Source organism: Spermophilus citellus (assembly GCF_964194105.1).
Source record: "Spermophilus citellus genome assembly, chromosome: X".
In the NCBI taxonomy this organism is placed as follows: domain Eukaryota; kingdom Metazoa; phylum Chordata; class Mammalia; order Rodentia; family Sciuridae; genus Spermophilus; species Spermophilus citellus.
Genome location: NC_138190.1, coordinates 44379512 through 44397546, shown reverse-complemented (window position 1 = coordinate 44397546; position 18035 = coordinate 44379512).

Below are 18035 nucleotides of genomic sequence, written 5' to 3'. Positions count from 1 at the left end.
ACAGGCTACCTTTACACTTATATTTATCTCTGAAAGACCCACTGTTATAGCAGTAGCTCTTAAGGATCTCAATATCTATTTTTAAAAATTGTCTTAGTTGAAATTGGACACAATATGTTCATTTTATTTGTTTATTTTTATGTGGTGCTTAGAATCAAGCCCAGAGACTCCCCTGTGCTAGGGAAGTGCTGTACTGCTGAGCCACAACCCCAGCCCCTCAATACCTATTTTTACACATGCTTTGTTCAGTAATTTCCTCCCCTGCTTCTGTTTTTGTCATTTGGATTTTCTGACTCTTACAATGAATTTGCCACTTCCAAATAATAACCATATTCAGATTTTTTTCTTTACTTTCAGGGGATACAATGTTACACTAGGTAAAGAATGTTGGGGAAAAAAAGAATGTTGGAGTCCTCACATAAGCAATTTTGTGACATATTTTACAACACTAATAGGCAGAACTGTGTGATATTGACATGGGAGAAAAATCAAATGTTTAAACCTAGACCCGTGCATTTATGTTAAATTGAATTTTATACAAAGATTCCAAGGCAATTCAAAGGGAATGGTGCTTTATTCAAGTAAAAATGCTGGAATAGTTGGTCACTGACATGTAAATAATGAGCCTAAACTTATGACAACACATGGCACACAAATGATGGAGATGGAAGGCAGGAAATAGACCTTGAATCAGCACGGTCTACTTAATTCAGTGGTTGAGACAATCAAACACCTGATGTGGCTCATTTTCAGGGATAAAATGGCTTCTGGCCACCACGAGGTTCTGGGATTACATGCAGCCTTTACAAGTTCATGGAAGGAGTTAGTTATATTTGGCAGGCCCTTTGGTGGGCAGGGAGCAGGCCCAGGCCATAGGAGGAGTTTCGGTGGGGGTAACATTTAGGGCTGGGCAGGAGGGCAGTTAGGCAACCGTATCCTTCAACTTTTACCTCACTTCACATACAAAAATTAAATCAAAATGCTTCATAGGATTAGACATAAGAGCTAAGGTTATAAAAGCTAAAAGGCATAAAATTTTCAGGATCAAACATAGGGGCCCCTGCTGAGGCCCTGGACTGCATAGCTGAAGATGCAGCACTCTAGTGAAGGCTTCCCTTGCCACTGTACCATCCTCTCCTGGCTTGGGGGTCCTAGTCAACTCTTGTCTTTCTCTTTGGGGAAGGGATTGCAGCTGTAGAGGAAGGTCGAGGGAGGAGAAGTTAGAAAGCACAGATGAACAGAGCATTCAGAGGGAACTGCAACAACACAGCAACCTCTGCCCCAGACCCCAGGGCACCACTGCCTAGGTAGCTAGTGAGGCCTCAGATATATGATCCATCTGGGAACAGGCCTGTTTTCCTGACACTCTAGTGCGGTAGTCTTGGTTCTCAGGTTCTTGCATTTTGTGCTTGCTTACTGTGACATTGCCTTTTTTCCCTCATGGGGACTTCTCTGTGGTATCAGGAAATGAAAAACCACCTGGAGGAAAAGCCCAAGGCTTGGGATGGGGTCCTACAAAGTTCCCTGTGTTAAAGTATTCTTTCCCAGGGTGGATTACTGGTAGGTGGTAGGGCCTCATGGGAGGTATTTAGGTCATGCAGGACATGCTCCTGAGACTCTGCTGCTTTCCTCTTCCTCTATCACTTCTGTATTGTGAAGTAAGCTGTTTGTTTTGCTACTCCCATGATGCTGTGCTGCCCTTACCAGAGGCCTAACAATATGCCACTTTGTGATTTTGGACTAGACTCTCCACTATAAAGTGTTTCTCTTTAATTTAGCCACAGGTATTTTGTTATAGTAGCAAAAAGCTTAATAGTACAGAAAATAGGTACCAAGAAGTTTGGAGCAATCATTGCTGTAAGTATATACTTGAAGATGTGAAATAATCAGCTAATGGGAAGAGGATGGAAGAGGTTAGAGCAACAGACTAGAGAAAGCAGTCTTCCTACCAGTCTTAGAGCTTGTGCTCCATTATTAACCTTCTCAGGGACACTTCTCCTGTGCACCCTGTGTAACCTAGTTACTTCTAGACTAGCTTCTAGATTATTCTGTTCTCGACACTTTTCACAGTCTGGATGCATTTATTCATTGGGTGGTTTGTCTTCTATTGCTCCCTAGTTCAGAGCTAAATCTCCAGTTGATGTAAGAACAGAAACAACCATAAAGCGAGGAACCACAACATTTGTTTGATATTAATTAATGGGTCATTTGTGACTTCTTGCTTCCTTGTCCTGGTGCATTGCATTTCATCGCTACAAGTATTTTTGCAATGCATGTTTCCCACAGTAACTCTTGTGGGATTCTGAGTGTGTGTATGGTGACGCCATATGGAATACCTTGCCCTGTTCTGCCTCTCTTCTTCAGCATAAAATTATTGTATTGCTGTTTTAAGTGGCACGTGTCTGATAAATATGAAGGAGACGTGCAAGATGTTTCCTGATGAAAATGATCCTACTACAGACATGAACAGATACCTACACTTCCGCAATGACTTCTTGAACAAATCATAAACTTATCCTAGGCATGAGAAGTAATGTCAGGACAGTTCTAAACATAAGGATTTATTCCCCTTTTAAATTTGGGACTCAAATTTAACTTGCAAGGTGAAATGGCTAACTGCCTGGTCAGAGGATGAGTGCAGTTTCAGAATTTTGTTGATTTGGGTTTCTGTTGTGTTGTAGTGTTGCAGGGGACAGACAAACATCTAAGATAACAGGAAACAGTTTATTTGGCTGCAGCCAGGTTCAGAGGGCACAACTTTTCCTGTAATCAATGAATCCCCCTGAACCCTTAGTTTAGGCAGTTTCAGAACTTTGTACCCAGCATGTAAGGTGAGGGGCTCAGAAGTTCACAGTCTGCAGAATTTCACACAAATGCAGCTTTTTCTTTCACTGTTCTGGGCAAGTTAACCTTTCAAGGACAGCTCCTGAGAAGGGGAGAGCTTCTTCTCCCCTTTCTTTCCTCCCCCTGCCAGCTCTTACCAGGGAGCCCAATTAGTAACCTCTTATCTTTGAAATTTAAACATCTCTGTGAAGCTCCAGTCCAAGGCCAGGGACCTATTTAAAATAATCTGTTTTTCTTATCACACTCTGTATTTGCAAGCACACTTCTACAAACTATTACATATGTTGTTATTTATATTAGATAGTCCATAAATATTTGTGAAATCCTAGTAAAGGGGCATTCAGCACCTGGAGTGCTGATCTCTTCCAGGCCAAGTAAGATAGAGCAACAGGAAATAAGAAATCTAACTACATTTGATGAACCCAACCGAATTCCAACTGAAGATTGGGAGCCATCTCATTACAAACTCATGACAAGTTCATTTCTGTTTTACTAACATTTCTGTTTGGCCTGATCATACTTTGATGTTTAAACTTGTTTGGAATTCCTGCCCATGCTCTGAACTTGCCCATGCCTGGCTCTCCTTGACCAGATAACAACCCTCCCTAAAACCTCAGTGGCTCATCATAAATTCTGAGGTTGATATCTAAATTTACTCCCTACCTTGAAATGTTAAGCCATGTAGACCATTAACCTGATTTCTGCCCTTGTATTACACTTGCCAGAATCCTGTTAGCTTTAAGTTTCCAAGACACCAGCCTTTGTAACATTTTTTGCTATGAAAACATCCCTGCTCTTAGATCAGATACTGTCCTCTGGCATGGCCTTAGTTGAGGCGGTTGTTGATAAGCTTGCTTTCATTTGGTTTGAAACTGGAGATGTTTGTCTTTTCTTTGCATCACAGGTTCAATGCACTGAATTCTTTTGTAGAGATTCTTGTGCTGATAGTCCTAAGATCAATTATGGTGAAGATTTCTGGAGAAGCTTAGTTAAGATTTTCTGTGGAGGAGGGGGTGCCACTATAATAGGTGAGCTAAAGGGGCTGTATTCCATAATGGGGAAATCCAGGAAGGAAGCCTATCCTAGCTGAGGGCTAAGTGACCCTGCAGTCAGGCTGTGGAGTACACAGCACTGACCAGCAGAATGGAGGATGAGATCCAGATTCAGAAAAGTCTGCAAATACCTGCAGAGTTGTGTTACAACAGATTCAGACAGGGAGCACCAGGTCCCAACAAAGATAAGGCAAATACACAAGTTAAACCAGCCACAGACATCTTTAGGCAGGTCAGCATCACAAACAGGACTTGGGACACTCGTCATCCCTATCTCAAGAAATATCTATGAGTTGAGTAGAGTACTTGCCTCACATGCACAAGGCCCTGGGTTCAATCCCCTGCACCACAAAAAAGAGAGAGAGAGAGAAAAGAAGGAGGAGAAGGAGGAGGAGGAGGAGGAGGAGGAGGAGGAGGAGGAGGAGGAGGAGGAAAATAAAAACCAATGATATTGGTTACTACATGGGATGTTACAAACCCCTTCCCACATCACTGTGGCCACTCATAAGTCACGAAGACCCCTTTCCCATCTTGGGTGGGAGTCAGGACTTATGTGGAAATCTGAGACACTGAACATTTTCACCACAAGAGATTGAGTACTTAGTCACATAAAAACAATAATTGCATTACATTATACAAAATAAATGTAGTCTCCCCACACACCATCCCCTTACTATCTATTCCAGAAGGTAAGTACCCATGCTGAAGACCAGATCAGACAGAGATAGTATGCATTACCACATGCCTTTGGGGTCTGAGAGGCACAAGTGGTTTCTGGATTCTGCACACCATCTCCATTGACTCCCACACTGTCTAGCAATTTATGAGTCCACATGAATGAGAGAATGAGATAATCTTGCCGTTTCTTTGCTCTAGCCCAGGACAATGTTAACCCATAAAAGACCACCAAAACACAGTACAGAAAAAGGAAAGTACTAGGGGGTGGGGATATAGCTCAGTTGGTAGAGTGCTTGCCTTGCATTTGCATGCACAAGGCCCTGGGTTCAATCCCCTGCACAAAAAAAAAAAAAAAAAAAAAAAAAAGGAGAGTACTGGAAAGCAAACAGAGTAACTGATGAGAGTATCCTGATATTGTATGGACAGACAAAGCAAGGCACCAAAAATAGCAGGAAATAGTTTTATTTGGCTGCAGCTGGGTTCAGAAGGCACAGCTTTTGCTGTAATCAATCAATCCCCTGAACCCCGAGCTCAGGTAGTTTCAGAATCTTATACCCAGCTCAGAAGTTCACAGTCTTTAGAACTTCACATAAAAGCAGCTTTTTCTCTCATTGTTCTGGGCAAGTTAATCCTTCAAGGACAACACCTGAGAAGAAAAGAGCTTCTTCTCCCCTTTCTTTCCTCCCCCTGCCAGCTGTTACCATGGAGCCCAGTTGATAAATTCTCTTATCTTAGAAATGTGGACATCTCTGTGAAGCCCCAGCTCAAGGCCAGAGACCTTGTTTACACATTTCAACAAGCTACTATAATGGCTAAATGTTTGTGAAAAACTAGTAAGGGGGTGTCCAGCACCTGGAGTGCTGAGTTCTTCCAGCTAGCAAGTAAAATAGGGCAACACGAAAATAGGAAGTTTGTCTAAATTGAACTCTTTTGAAGAGACTCTTTTGCTTATAGTCTTAAGATCATTTATGGTGAAGATTTTTGGAGAAGCTTAGTTAAGATTTTTTTTTTGGAGAATGGGTGCCACTACAATTCCCTCCTTTAATGATGCTCCTCATAAATTAATCCTTTAAATTGAAGAGCATCATTACCATTATCTTGGCTTAAAACCTTATATAATGCCAAAACCTTAGTTGTTATCATCCTTTCAACAGTGATTTCTATAGTGAACCCGATAGTTTTAATGCACAGTGGAGCTAAACATGGAAGCAATAAACAGGTTAACAGCAGAATACCCACTATACCAATTAAGCTTTTAAATCCACCAAGAGTTGAAAATCATCCCCCAAAATGTGTGTTCGGGTCCCAAATTAATGCCCTTCCAAGTATGAACTGGCACATGTGCTAGTTTTGTTATGTTGTTGGCTATATTCTTAACTGTTTGTCCATTTTCATCTATTTATATGCAACAATCTGAGCTGTTGAGCTCTCCACATATTTCTCTTTCCTCAGCCAGTAGGTAATCTAATGCCAAGTGGTTTTGATAGATAGCCGCTTGTGTCTGAGTCTGTTGTGTGGCTAGGAGATCAAAGGCTGTGGCAATCTGATTAATAATAATTTCTAGTATAGCTTGTAAGTGAAAAATTCTGTTTAGCATGTAAATAGGAGTTCTGCAGTCCCAACTGCCATTTTATGCCCAGGTAGTAGGACCATAAGTGGCAATAATCCTCTGGGGTGGCCAGTTACCTTCACCCCAAGATTGGTGACCTCCTAAATCAAGTTCCTTCCCAATGGACCTCTTTTTTCTTTCCAAACAGTCATCCATCTATAGCATTCCTCTGGTGGGACAGGTCCTAAATATATGTTTTACCACTTCTCGGTTATAGTAGATTGGCTTGATACATGGTTCACATGATCTCCACTGTTGGAATAGGAATAGGGCAGAATCCCTTAAGGGTATCAAAGGAAACCAAGCTAAATAATAGAGTAACATTTTGGTTAGCATATGTTAAACAGTATAAATTAACAAAGCCAAACTAATAACATCAAGCAAATCCTAGAAAACTTATATAAGCAAGATTTAAAAGTATAAATAAAATTTTGTTACTAAGAGTCCAGTCAGTAGGAGTTACTATTATCAAACCAATAGCAAAAACTAAACAGAGAACTGTGTATATATCTAGAAGCAAGAGATGGCAATGCATTACAGTGTAAGAACTATCTTAGAGGTTGAAAGAGTTCATTAGTCCTGGTGGAAAGTTTATCTTTCACCATGCATTGATCAGCCAGTCTTTCCCATGTGGCTGAAACAGGGCCATAGTCTCCTCAAGCTTTGGCCGAGCATAGAGTGACTGGAGCAGGGCTATGGTCCTTCTGATCCTCAAGCTTCTCCAGTGCTCTTTTTTTCCAGATGGTCAGCTTCAAGGACAAAGCAGCATTTGGAGAGCACTCCCAGTCCACAGCTGCAGGTGTGAGTCTGGTGTAATGAATCCAGGGACCTATCTCTGCAAACTTGACTGCAGTTGGGGTGGATAAAATAACAGTGAAAGGGCCCTTCCAAAGAAGTTCAGGTGTTGAATATTCCAGTCTTTGACTCAGACTCAATCAATCTTCAGGCTCTAAGGAATGTGCACCTGTGGTCAAATTTACTGTCAATCTTTCTCTAACCATTGGTTGAGAACCTGTAAAGTTTTCCCTAAGGCCTGAAGCTGTTGTCTCAGGGTGAATTCTCCTATCTCCCTTAAGTCTGCCTGTAGTCCCCTAATAAGCGGGGGAGGGGGGGCTCCCATCCATTATCTCATAAGGAGAGAACCCAGTCCTCCTAGTGGGAGTGGATCTAATCCTCAACAGTGTAATAGGGAGAAGTTCATCACAATGTAAGTGAGTCTCCTGACACAGCTTACCCAATTGAGCCTTAAAGTCCTGTTCATCCTTTTAACTTTACCAGAACTCTGCAGCCTATAGGCAGTATGTAACTTCCATCTGATGTTTAAACTCTGGGCCAGTAATTGTATCACCTCTGTCAAAAAAGCTGGCCAATAGTTATTGGGACATCAAATCTGAGAATAATTTCCTGGAGGACATTCTGGTTACCTCCCTAGCCTTTTCAATGTGGGTGCGAATGGCTTCCACCCAGTCAGAGTAGGAGCACACAAAACCCAAAAGTTATTCATAGCCCTGTGAGTGTGGTAGTTCAGTGAAGTCTACTTCCAAGTCTTCAAAAGGTGCTCCTCCTATAGTTTGGATTCCTGGTGGAAGTTTTGGCCCCTGATGAGGATTGTTGTGAGCACAAACCTCACGTTGTTTACAGATCATCCAGATGATTCTTGTGAGCTGGGGGACATAGAAATGTTAACTCTGAACTGTCTCAAGTGCTGTATGTCCAACGTGTTCTCCTGTGGAACTGTCTGATAAATGCTGGGGCTAGAATCTCTGGGATGGCTATGCTGGCCATCAGAAAATCTCCACCATCCACCTGGGAGAAAATGTTCTATTTCAGTCTTAAATCACTTACTCTTATGTAGGGAATATGTTGGCCCCCATTCTTTTTTTTATTTTTATTTTTTTTTATTGTTGGTTGTTCAAAACATTACATAGTTCTTGACATATCATATTTCACATTTTGATTCAAGTGGGTTATGAACTCCCATTCTGTTAGATGGTTGGCCAGGTAGAAGGGCAGCATTTAAACCTGGGACTGGATTTTCTTTCCGTTTCTTGTAGGCAGCCAACTTGGCCTCTGTGTCAGCTCTCTGGTTGCCCTGAGAAACCACAGTGTTTCCTTTTCCATGACCTTGGCAATATATAATCACAACCTTCCTGGGAGCCCACAGTGCATCCAAAAGTTTAAGTTTTTTTTTTTTTGCCCATGCATTATGCTTCTTTTTTCCACCTGAATTAATTAGCCCCTTTTTCTTACATAAAGCCCATTAACATGAAGAGTATGAATGCATATTTTTATTCTGTGTAAATATTCACACAGACTCCTGCTGTCAGCCGAAGTGCTCAAGTCAAAGCAATAAGTTTTGCTTTTTGTGCTGAAGTTCCCTGAGCCAGAGATTCTGCCTCAACAGTGGAGTCCAGAGTGACCACTGCATATCCAGCAAAACATACCCCATCTTTTATAGAACTGCTTCCATCTGTGAAGTATTCCACATCAGGGTCCCTGAGGGCTGGTCTTCCAGGTCTGGTCTGCTTGAGAACATTTCATCCATGACTTCAATACAGTTGTGATCAGGTTGTCCAGGTCAAATGGGAAGCAAAGTTGCTGGGTTTAGAGTCTGGACAACTTCAACATGGGTATGTGGATTTTCACATAACATGCCCTGGTATTGACCATTCTCTCATTAGTCAACCAATATTGTCCTTTGTACTCTAACAATGTCAAAATTGAATGAGGAATCCTGAAAACCAATTTTTGTCCCATAGCCAGTTTATCAGCTTCCAACACCATAAGATCTTTGGCTGCAAAGGCCCATAAACAAGGTGACCAGCCTTGAGCTACAGAGTACAGCTGTTTGGATAGATGTCCATGTCCCCAGCACCTGAGTCAAGACTCCTACAGCCACTCCAGACTGTACTGACACAGAAAGAAAAGCTTTGTGAGGTCAGGGAGCCCTAGTTCAGGTGCACTGGGAGTGCTTGTTTAATGTCCTCAAAGGCCTTTTGCTTAGTTGGACCCCCATATTAGAGGATCCCATTCTACCCACTTTGTGGCTTCATAGAGGAGTTTTGCCATAACTGAAAGTTGGGGATTCATATGTGGCTGAATAAAGCAGACCTCAAGAATTTTCTAGTCTGATGGCGGGTTGAAGGGAATGGAATTGAGCAGATCTCCTATTTCTTTTGAGGCTCAGTTGCTGTTGTCTGTTCTGTTGCTGGAGTCAGATGGCAACCAAGGTATTTGACTTTTTCTTGATAGATATGGGCTTTTAAATCAGAATCCAGTGCTGTCCCAAAGATGGTGTACTCAAGCCCCTGGGAGGAACTGTCATTTAGGGAAGGGAAGTGTACACAGAGCCTCTAGCACTTTAAGATGCAGGAATTTTTTTTTTTTTTTTTTTTTTTTTTTTTTTTTTGTTATCCCCGGTGCAGGATCTTGGCTGCTGGGATTCTCCAACTCTTAAATTTAATGTAAAACTTAGCAGAGATTGATGACCTGGGACATCATTTGTATAAAAGGCACCTATGTAAATCTCACCATGGGCCTTCTGCCCAGGTTGGAGGGCAGGTCCTGTGCAGGTCCTGGTGTGGCAGCCACATTGTGCCCACCTAGGTGTTGCTCTTTGTGTGGCTTTCTCCTCTTGCCAGGTGGGAGCCTGCCATAATTGTATATAGTAGCTGCCCTGCTTGTGTTTTTGTTCACTATGCCTGGGTGCATGGGACTCTGTGGTCTTTCCCACTGGTGGCTCACAGCATGTGGCTTGGAGCCAAGGTGGCATGTCCTTTTGGAGTGTGTGCCCTGTGGCCCACTATTGGCTGTTAACATGAATTTACAAGCCCAATGTATTTTTGGGCTTGCAGCAGCTGAGCCCTCCTGAGGCCCTGGGTCCTGAGCATCAGATACAGCTGTGTGTATCTATCAGACCCCTGTCATATTCGTCAATCATCAACTTCTGAGCAAGCAGGAAAAAACTGAAAGGAGGGGCTGGGGCCTTGAGCTGAAGGAAAACACTCGATCCTTCTCTGTTCAAGGCTTAGTTTTTGAGTGTGGCCGTGGGTGCTTGCCCACAGGGGCCATTGGAGGCTTCCCCTTTTGTCTGACCACACTTTTTTTTATAAACATTTGGACCATTGGCTTTGTTCTAGTGAGACCCCCCTTTGAGTGACCTCTGGGTTTGTGGTGAGGGCAGCTGTAAGGAGATCCATCCTCCTTTTTATCTTTTTGGTCTGCCAGTCTTTGAGCCTCTGCATCTTGATTGATGAAAACTGTGGTGGCCACCTTAATCAGTTCACTGGCACACTTCTCAGTAAAGCCCTCTAGGATTGTAATTTGGGGCAAATGTCACTCTGAACCCATCCCACAAAGGCTGCATTGATCACCTTTTGCTTGAGCCTCTGCATCTCTTCACTGACAAACTTGTGCTAAGGCTGCTACACTTGTATAGTGCCCCTCCTCCCCCGGGTGCCTCTGGATAGGGAGAGGAGTGGCATCGGCAGTAGCTGGACACTCAGCTCTGAGTCAGTTGGACACATCTCTTTTGATTATTGCTGCCAGTTTCATAGGGCAGAGGGGCATTAGGAGGATGTGGGGCCCAAGGAAATGTTCAGGGCTATCGAGGGTGAGAGAGGGGAGATGCTGGAGCAGTGGGAGGCTTTGCTCCAGCTCTGTTTGTCTACAGATTTGCTCCGGCTTAGGCTAGGGCTTAGGGCTGGCTCCAATTCCTTCTAACTCTTGGGCACAGATTGTTTGTTTTGTTATCTTTTTCCTTTTCACTATTTGTTATTCCCTCCAAAGGAATGGATGGAACACTGAGGAAATGGCATGGCTTATTTGCTCCTCTGGGAGGGAAACAGTCAACACACACGACATTGCTGGCAACCTTTGCTCATATGCATGCAGAGGAAAATTTTGCTCTCTTTTTCCCTTCTCTCAGGCTTCCTATGAAGGCTTCTTGATATCTTTTTATCTTTAGATTTCCTTCTTTATTGGGGCCCATCCTAGGTCTGGATAATGGGCTGCATCAGATCAGTCATGGCCCAGGCTTTCTCTGTGTAGGAGGGAGTATGATTTTTCCAACTTATGAGCACAATGGTGGAGAAAGGCTGGCACACAAAACTGCCATGTCTCCCTCAGACATTTCCCTCTGGTCAACATGGGCAGGTCCTTTAGTCCCTTGCAGGGGCATCTGGAGTGCTCTTATCTGAGTTGTGGCTCTGGTCTTGGAACAAATCTCCCATCTTAATCTCAGGAGGTGAAAGAGTCTTGTCCTAGGAAGACTTTGGCTCTGAGGACATCATGGAAGAAGGAATAGCCAGTATTGGGGGGCCATCAATTGTTGCCTCTGAGGAAAAGGGAGCTGAGGGGACAGTCTGTTGTCCCAGTGGTCTTGGCAAATTCAGGTAGAGTGGCACATAAGGTCTTGGGTCCTCTTCTGGCTCACGGGGAAAACTGTTTCCCTTCCTGTCTTTCCTAGTCAGGTTTTCTGTTTAGCTGCTTTCTGCTGGGTCTTAGAGACCACTATGCTCCTGGCTAACATCAGACTGGACTGTCCATCTAGACAGGCTCTCAACCAAGGGGGCTGTTTCTGTACTATCTCTTGCCAGCAATCAATATAAGAGAATTGGTTCAGGGGTTCCAACAATCATCAAAAGGACCTCAGCAGTGACTCTCTCATTTAAAGATCCTTCTGGTGGCTAGCCCACATCTTGGGTGAGCCACTCTAATTCACAGAGTATGCAACTTTTTTGGAGTGAGTTTCACCCCCACAGTTACCAGGAAAACCTTCCTAAAGGTTTCTAACACACATTTCAGAAGGCTCAGATTCATTAGTGTGCCTCCCATGTTCCACCCTGCATCGGTGTCGCCCACTTAGAATAAAACACATTTAGGACAAGACTCGTTTTGTCCATCTCTGGCCGCTCCCCTGGCGGGGACTTAGGGCCCCCTTAGCCTTGCGGGTCGTATCAACCCTAGACCTGGAGCTTTCACCTAGACGTTGGTTGGTGAAATTCCGCCATAGACTGTATGAGTTGCCAGGGAACCGCAGATCAGGACTCTGCACTCACTTTGGCCTTGGGGTTGAGTGGGAACCCTTCCCTTTGTCTGTCTCATTCACACACTTTCACACACTTTCACACACTTTCACACAGACGTGGTCAGAACAAAATTTATATAACTGCCCAAATTCCAACAATTCCAAACCAGACAAAAAGGGAGTCACGGTTTCCCCTCTGCTCGCTGACCCCGAACAGAGACTACTCGGGCGACTCCCCGGGTGGTTTCAGCTCCAACCACTTTGGAGGGTACTCGGGACCCAACAGAGGGTGATCAAGCCTCTCTTCCACCTGCTTAGGCCTTGAAGGGGAAGTCAGGTGGGCTGCAAAGCCAAATGGACCCAGGTCCTACTTAAAAAACCCTAATTCTGGTTTCTGCTCCTTCAGGGTTCCATTGTGCTCTGGAATGGCAGCTTCAGGGTCCTGGGTGAGTGGCCTCTCCTTCAGGTCAAGATTTGCCTGTGCATGCTAAAGGGAAACACTGTCCCCCACCACCCTGGGGAAGCTGGTCCCTGGAGAAAAGAGAGGCAGAACAGCCATCCCTACCTCCTCCATTCCATCTGGGTTGCCAAAAATGTTGTAGGGACAGACAAGGCAAGGCACCAAAGATAGCAGGAAACAGTCTTATTTGGCTGCAGCCAGCTTCAGAAGGCACAGCTTTTGCTGTAATCAACCAATTCCCTGAACCCCGAGTTTAGGTAGTTTCAGAATTTTATACCCAGCATGTAAGGGGAGGGGCTCAGAAGTTCACAGTTTGCAGAAGTTCACATAAAAGCAGCTTTTTCTTTCACTGTTCTGGGCAAGTTAACTCTTCAAGGACAACACCTGAGAAGGGGAGAGCTTCTTCTCCCCTTTCTTTCCTCCCCCTGCCAGCTGTTACCATAGAGCCCAATGGGTAACTTTTCTTATCTTAGAAATGTAGGCATCTCTGTGAAGCCCCAGCTCAATGCCAGACGCCTTGTTTGCACATTTCTAAAAACTACCATACTGGATAAATGTTTGTGAAAAACTAGTAAGGAGATGTCCAGCACCTGGAGTGCTGATTTCTTCCAGATTGGTGGCCAAATAAAACAGGGCAACACAAAAATAGGAAGTTTATCTACATTGAACTCTTTTGTAGAGACTCTTTTGCTTATAGTCTTAAAATCAATTATGGTGAAGTTTTTGGAGAAGTTAATATTTTTTGTGAGGGAGGGAGTGCCACTACTCTGAGAGGAGCAGGGCTGCCTCAAGGCCCATTATAACCCTTGTCATGTGATGCCAGGCTCCACTGTCCTATGCCAATACAGAAGTCACTCTCCAAGGTTTATCCATGATCCTGAGGTGAAAAAGCATTTGCATAGCACGAGGTGCTACTGGAGAAAATCAGAGTTCCTTACAATAGAGCCACTTCAGTAGATAGTCATCTGGTCTCCTGGGATCTCACTGTTGGAGATCAGGCTTCTTTGTGACTCTGGTCCCTTCCTCAGTCCCTTCTGAGAGGATCCCAATATTTCATCTCTATCCTTGAATCACCACCCCACCTCTATGACTGAGCTCTGAGCCAAAGCACATTCCCATTCTCAGCTGAGACCTAAGCAGGTGGGGGAGGGAGAATGGCCTCTGTGATGGAATGGAACATGCATTTTGTTGTCTGAGCCATGTTCTTCTGCTCATCAGTCCTGGGCCACTCAGCTCTGGCACCACCCAACCAGGAAGGCCAGAACTGATGGGAATGCATGACTTGCCATTGCTTTCTCTTTCTGAGGCCAGAGGTCAAGACGAAGCTCCTAAGTTGGTTACCAGGGAAACTAAAGCTTCATCTACTTAACTCAGAAAAAAAATAATCTTCACAATTAATATTCATTAGTGGGGGGCCTGGGGTTGTGGCTCAGCGGTAGAGCACTCGCCTATCACTGTGAGGCCCCAAGATTGATCCTCAGCACCACATAAAAATAAATAAAATAAAGGTATAAAAAGAAAAAAAATATTTACTAGAAATTATAAGGAATAAGAATAAACATTGAATCCTAATAGACCTATAGCTCACTTAATAAATAGCACACTAGCAGCACCATGGCTACACCTCCCTTATCATATCCCCTTTCTAAACTATCATTATGCAGAATTTGATGTTTTTGTATATTTAACTTATACCTTTACTTATATGAATTTTCCCAAATCACATCTGGTATTAGTTTAAGTTGCTTTAAATTTTATCCTGTCAAAACTGTGTGCAGGGACTGGGGATGTGGCTCAAGCGGTAACGCACTCGCCTTGCATGCACGGGGTGCTGGGTTCAAACCTCAGCACAGCATAAAAAATAAAATAAAGGTGTTGTGTCCACCAAAAACTAAAAAAAAATAAATATTAAAAAATTCTCTCTCTCTCTCTCTCTCTCTCTCTCTCTCTCTCTCTCTCTCTCTCTTTAAAAAAAATTGTGTGCATTTTCTACAGCGTGCTTTTGTCACTCATATTATGCTGTGGAGACTCATCTATGGTATTATGTATATATACATTCATTTGCTTTCTCTGCTGTTCAACATGTTATTGTATGATTATATCACATTGATTTACTCTACTCTTAATGGACATTTAGGCTGCTTCTTGTGTTTTCTTTATTATAAATAACACTGCTGTGAAAGAAAAAGAGAGAAAAACAAAGGAGTGAAAACACAGGAAGTATTGTGGGAGTGTTGCCAAAATCATCTTGGTCCTTATCCCTGATGCCAATTCAACAACAAGCACGTGATTTTGAGAAAAAGATAAAGGGAGGTTTATTTCTTTGTTAGCAAAGGAGAAGCACAGGGTATTCCTGTCCCAAAGGCTATGATTCCGCCCATCAGCAGGATCAGGGGGCTTTTAAAGAGGTGACACAAAAGCTACATTCCACGTGTTCTCTGTTGGAGTTGTAACTCACTTGTTAATTTGGAGTCATTTCTGAGATCTTCTGGTACCATCCCCAAAGTCTGGACTACTTTGTTCCTATGGTGGGTGTGTTCTTAGGGACAGATAACTCTGCCTAGGATGGGGAAGAAAAGTAATCCTGTTTCCCCTGAGATTAGGAAGTGGGGGAGATTAGGGGGGAGCAGGGAGAGAGAAAGAAAAAGAAACATATTCAGTTTTTAAAATAAGCTTCAGTGGCAGAGCAGCAAGGGCTACATTCAAAGCATTATTCAAAGCATAAAGTGGACCACTGCTATAGGAGGCTGTTCACAGACATAGAACTGTGACCCTCAGAAATGTGTGCATCATGGGAATCTGTATGTGCACAGTTTAGTATACATGCATGTACTCAAAAGTGCTCCTGGCCACCTAGAAGGCACAGTGACTGGGGCCTTGTGTACATGACAGGGACACCAAGAACAAGGCAGGAAAGTAGGCAGAAGTTAGAACTTAAAAGACAAGAGTATCTTTTAAAAATTCAAGTCCTACCCTTTCTTCCAAGGCTTAATTTGAAATCTGCACTACAGTTAGGGTCTTGCACATAATTAGTCAGTGTGAAATCTAAGACCTATCTGTCTCATCTGAAAGAGTTACAGTTACATTTAGTTAAATACAAGAGTATGTTGCTGAGTCTTTTGTCTCTGTTGGCTTGGGAAGGTGCTTTGGACTTCAGCAGATGTGAAATCACACGTGATGAACACCAGAGTGGGAGTCAGTTAAACACATTCCTCTTTACTTAGAGCAGCTTAGGAACACAAAACCCAGATGGATCCAGATAAATTGGGTTGGAAACTTACCCACTGATACTTGGAATGAACCCACAGATGGAAAAAGAGTGGGCCCTGCTCTTAGGTCCCATCTGGTTCCCCAATTTTTTACTGAAAGCTCAACCTTGTTTGTAGATTGGGCCACTAGAAAATCTCCAGTTCCTAAGAAAGATAAGTTGCCACAGGATATAAGTCTTCTCTTGCAGTTAGCACCACCTGTGTTACGGTCTTAAACCATGAGTCCAACTCAGCAATAGGCAGTTCATAACAGTGTGGGCTTGGAGCTATCCCACTGTTGTCTCATATTGTTGTAGGCTGTGGGTTCAGAGTGAGACAACCTGATGGCACAGGTGGCTACAGGTATGAAATTGGAGCTTATAGTTTGTCTATCCACAACAACTGTTCTCAGTGCTGGAAAGATTCCCAAGGTACCCAACCACAGATAAGAAACTGTAGGCAAGGCATCTTGCCAAGCCCCAGGGAGAGGTCTGTGGGCAAAAACTATTCTATCTTGGGCTGGTGGTATAGCTCAATTGGTAGAGTGCTTGCCTTGCAAATACAAAGCCCTGGGTTCAATCCCAAGAACCACAAAGAAATTAAAAAAAAAAAACTATTTTGTCTAAGTATTCACCTGGTTCATTATGTACAATATACAAATAGTGTATTTGGGACAAAAACTGGTGTTGTGATATTCTCTAGTATTTAAAAAGTAAGAACAAACTTAGAACAGACTCCCAGCTAACCTGAACCTGGGCTCCATCCAGTGCTGAATAATTGAAGTTGTTGCAGGGAACAGAGGAGGCAAGACACCCAATAGGAACAGGGATCAGGTTTATTTGGCTATAGCCAGGTTCAGAGGGCAAAGCTTTTGCTATAATCAGTCAATCACCCTAAACCCCACATTCAGGCAGTTTCAGAACTTCATACCCAGCATGTAAAGGGAGGAGCTCAGAAGTTCACAGTCTGCAGAATTTAGAAAAAAAAAACAGCTTTTTCTTTCACTTTTCTGGGCAAATTAATCCTTCAAGGACAATACCTGAAAAGGGGAGAGCTTCTTCTCCCTCTGTTATCATGGAGCCCAATAAGTAATGTTATGGGGAGCTGCAACAGAAACTCTAAGTCATAATTTAAATCAAAGAGAGCTTTATTTACCTGGTCAGGGACTGTCACCCACCCATAGAGACTGAAGCTCTTCGAGAGAACAGCAATTTCCTGGCCTGTGTCTTGGGAATTTAAGGAAGAAAACCACAGGTCAGGGACTTTCCTTAGTGTCGTGTAATCACAGAAGCTAAGACAGCAATTAGCATAGCAACTCAAGACAATCGCATCTTGGGTTTGAGCAGGTGTTAGACAACCATATCCTGAGTTTGATCAGGAGGTTAGTGGGAGCGAGAATCTACTTTAAAGTCTTGGGTCACCAAGACCACCATATCCTGGGTTGAGTACATTTTGTGGGGTACAAAGTACAGAAAACAATACATTGTAAAAAAACAGCTTTCATTTCAGTTTCTCAGAAACAGTTCTTGTAACAGTTTTTTTTTTTTTAATAGAAGGCATCAAAACGGAGTCTTAGGCCCTATCTAAAACAGTTCTTGCTTTATAATTGTCTTATCTCACTTATCAAAATCTTATATCTGTAATCTATATTTTTACTAATCTATAACCTTTAACTTACGCTCTTATTGATTGTATTTATCAGTTCACACAATGGTAATCTCTTACTTATCTTTGAAATGTAAACATCTTTGTGAATCTCCAGCCCAAGGCCAGAGGCCTAGTTAAATAATCTGTTTTTTTTTTAACACATTCTGCATTTGCAAGCAACTTCTATAAACTATTAAATATGTTGTCATTTATATTAGATAGTCCGTAAATGTTTATGAAAAACTAGAAAAGGGGCGTTTAGCACCTGGAGTGCTGATCTCTTCCAGGCAAAGTAAGATAGAGCAACAGGAAATAAGAAGTTTGACTACATTGAACTATTTTGTAGAGATTCTTGTGCTTATCCCAAGATCAATTATGGTGAAAATTTCGGGAGAAGTTTAATTAAGACTTTTTGTGGGGCTGGAGATGTGGCTCAGTGGTAGCGCGCTCGCCTGGCATGCGTGCGGCC